Below are 4,232 nucleotides of genomic sequence, written 5' to 3' on the forward strand. Positions count from 1 at the left end.
TTTTTATTTTTTAATTTTTATTTTTGATTTTTCTATTTTTAAAGCTTTTTATTTTTTAATTTTATTTTTAATTTAATTTTTATTTTTGATTTTTCCATTTTTAAAGCATTTTTTTATTATTTAATTTTTAGTTTTGTTTTTTCTATTTTTAAAGCTTTTTATTTTTTTTAATTTTTTATTTCATTTTTATTTTTAATTTTTCTATGTATAAAGCTTTTTATTTTATTTTATTTGGTGCTGTCCAGACCAACTCAAGCTGGTGATTGTGGTGGTGTTTGAGGGCCTTGCAGTTACCCCGATTAATAGGTAAGAGATGATGTTTGGAGGCCACAGTGTTACAGGTAGGGGTTAAACAGTTTTTTACGGTCTTTCAGGTGATTTTTCAGGGATTTTTAAGGATACTTTAAGGTGTTTTTTTCAGGAGTTTTTAGGAATTCTCTGGAAATGTTTAGGATACCTTTAGGGCTTTTAAAATAATTTTTAGGGTGTTTTAATGACTGTCTTACCGGGGCGCCCCAGCCACCCAAGCCACCCCGTGCCGGCGCCGCGGCGCTCCAGCCCAGCCTCCCGTCAGCGCCGCCCGTGGTCGCTTCCCCTCTCCTGCCGCCGCCGCTGCATGGCGGGCCGAGCTGCGCCTTCCCCACCGCACCCTCCCGCTACAGAGCTGCTGGATGGTGTGGCTCCGCCGCCTCCTACAACCACGGACGTCCCGGCATTGCCTTCCACGGCTGCAGCCGCAGCCCCGTTCCCGCAGCTCCGCCGCCTCCCACACCCCCCGGCCCGCCCGCCGCCATGATGACTGCCTGCGCTGCAGTAGTGACGGAACCCATGCATGCGCAGTTGCTACAACCCCAGCACCAATGATATCACTCTGTGCCAACTCATCGAACCACAGCGCTGCTTCAGGGATCAGCCGCACGCATGCGCAGTTCTATCTCCACGGCCCGCTGCCACCCACCACTGCTTTCGCCGCAGCTTTGGCACAGCCCGATCCCGGTTCCGAGCCGCTGCGTGCCGCTGTCCGGCCACAGCCGGCATCCCTGTGCCCTGTCACGCCACTTCTGCCGCCACTGTGTCTATACATGGCACCACAGCAGGCGAAAACTGCAGCGCCTTGCATGTATCCTTCTGAGTCTCTCCTTCTGCCGGGCACCGAGAGATCCCTCTGCAGTGCAGCGCGTAACTGTGCACAACCGATACCTGATGTGCCTCCGTGCTTTCGCCTTCCACACTCCTAGCACCCAGTGGGACTACTTTGTGTCACGATTCGTCTGCACAGCCACATCCATGCACACAAACCGTGCGACGAGGAGGAGGAGGCTGGAATATGACAGCTGCTTTAATAAATACAGGACAGACAGAGAATTATTTTGCCCCTGCAAATGCCAATCCTTTGATCCCAACACAAAAGAATTTTGAAAAAGAACTGTTCCCAAATAGCACCAGAGTCCCCTCAGTGTTTGGGACAGATTTCTTGACCCAAAATTAGACAGTAAACCCTGAAAATTCGCCAGCATTAATGCCAAAATTAGAAAACTCACAAAAATCTTTTGATAATTTTCAACTAACAGATTGGTGTGAAAAATGCCAATCACTTGCTTTTAAAATTTTGAAAGTTTAATAGTAATAAAATGGTTATAAAAACAGTAATACAATTAGAGTAATAATAATTTGGACAATTTGAATTAGGACAATATGAGACAACAAAAACAAAGAGTTACGGACGTCCGGATACCTTTTTCTGGGCAGCACGAGCCCGAAAAAGGACCCCCGTTAACAAAGGATTAACCTTTAAAAGCCATAGCCTGTTGCATATTCATACACTTCATACATGGTGCATAAATTCCATTCTAATACAGGATTCTGTCTGGTCATCATCCACTTCTTCCTTCTAATCCTTACGGTGCCTTGGAGGCAGGAAGAAGTTCGTTTCTTCTGATAAGAGGGCAATAAATTCTTTTTCTCTGAAAGATTTAGGTGTCCTGTGGCTGCTATCTTGCTGCAAGTCCTTTCTTTAAAAAAAGTATCTTACATAGCATCGTTTCTATTTTAACAGTTTTTGTAACCTAAAACTATATTTAACACACTACTTAAGAGAGTTAATACAGCATTACTTTCTAACACAACACATATAATATTAATTTTAATATTTCCAAAAAGCCAATCATAAAATACACGCACTTTTCACAATCCCCACTCTTATTCTTTGTAAATCCTTTGGCTTGAGCAGTATTTCTTATCTACTTGCATCTTCTGGACTATGCGGGCAAAATAAAACAGGGGATTACACAAGGAAGAAATATAAAAATAGTTGCAACACATAAAATGAAAGACCTTAATTTCTTCTAATACATTACCCTACCAGCTAGGTTTTAACATTGTTATCTAATTTTTGGACCGGTACCTGGATTATTATATGCATATATATTTTTTTCTTCTTTGATTTCTTTTGCTTTTTCTAGAATGACTTTTCTGTGGTCATCAATTTTCAACAATTTGATATATTAAACTTTCCACAAACACCCCCTTCTTTGGCCAATAAATAGTGTAAAGCCAACCTATTCTGATACCCTACAGTTTTTGTTTGGCTTAGCTGACTTGATATCAACTCCAATGCCTGGGCAGCTCCATTTGCTATCATTTCTATAACTGCTTGGAGTCTTGTAATACGACTCAATAGATAATTTGGGGTCAATACACAGTTAAGTTGCTGTGCCGGTTTTACCTTTTTGTTTATTATTTGTTTTTTTACCAAATCTCGAACCGTATCTTCAAGATTAAATGTAAAACAAATCCATCTCTCTCCTTTTGGATATTCAATTCCAAATCTATTACCACTTTTTCCTAAGTTTCTTGTAATCCAATAATTTACTCCATTTTGCCTACAGGTTCTTAATTTGGATGGGTTATAACAGTGGCTGTTGACATAGGTGTGTGTAATTAAAGAGGAACTTTGGTATCTTTCCACGTGATGCTTTCTGCAGCATTTGTGACACAATCTTCTGGTATCCCGAAAGGGAAAAGAGAACAAATGAGTGCCAGAAGCAGGAATAACAGAGGTCCAGTATGGCTTATACTCCCATCTCCCAGGCCTGTGAGGTTGCAGCCCATAGCAGGTGTATTTGATCTTCTCGGTGGTGAAATACAGAGGCCAATCTGGTCTTGCCCTCTATTTCCTTGTCACTTTCTCTTAACTAATTTCCAGGCAAATTGGTTTTGACACCCTTTAACTGTGGTCTCTTACCATTCTTCAGGTATCTCTCATTCAACAGGCAGTAATAATTCCCATCCACAAAGCTAAGTTATTACTTTAACACTTTTTGCAATAAGAGCATAAATGTTGTGAACTACAATACTAATTATTCTCACAATTCAAGCATTTACTTATAACCCAGCTAGCATGTCCAGTATTGGAATGAATCAAAGTTTACTGATGGAAATGGTAATTCCCCTTCTCCCCTGTACAATTCTCAGGCTAAGGTCGGAACACAAAAACAGTCTTGATCCTTCTATCTGGAGTATTCCTCCCCTAAGGAGATGTTTTATTCAGGCCGTGCTTGAAACCAGTGGTATAAGCATTGTCTTCTGAATTCAGTATTATTCTTTGTACATTTCTTGGATCATTTTGCTTTTTCCAAACTATTACCGCTCAGTCCCCATTGGAAAGTCAGTTTGGTATCACCCGGTTTAAATGTGATAGTCCATTGATTCTGCTGGCATGAATTCACCCTTTTTCCATGATTCTGATTGTTGCTTCGGTAGTACCTGGATAGGACTTCTTAATAGCATAGTAATAAAAGTAAGATAATACTGCATTAACTTTTACCATTCACTTTTCTTCCAAACTTTCTGGGTTTAGCTAAAAGCTTTTTCCACAGCAGCCTCTTCTTCTTCTATCCAGCTGTGCTAATAGCTGCAGAGGCAAATTCTTCTTTTTGTGAGTTACAGTTAGTTAAATAAGAAAAGCTAGACCAATTTTAACACTAGATGTATCACATCTATTGCTTTTTACTTTTTGGGCAGCATTTAATTGTTTTTGCCTTACAAAACCATTCTTCAGGAAAAAAAACCAAAAACCAAAAAACTTCTTTTTAACAGCAAACAAAACATACAAAAGAAAAGACCAAAAATCTTCTTACTTAAGAAAAACAAACCACTTTGTGAGGTTTGGAGAGTCAGCAATCTCTGCTTTGATTTTATCTTTTAGTGCTAGCCCCCTCCCGCTCTTTTCA

Source organism: Agelaius phoeniceus, unplaced genomic scaffold, assembly GCF_051311805.1.
Source record: "Agelaius phoeniceus isolate bAgePho1 unplaced genomic scaffold, bAgePho1.hap1 Scaffold_295, whole genome shotgun sequence".
Classification (NCBI taxonomy): Eukaryota; Metazoa; Chordata; class Aves; order Passeriformes; family Icteridae; genus Agelaius; species Agelaius phoeniceus.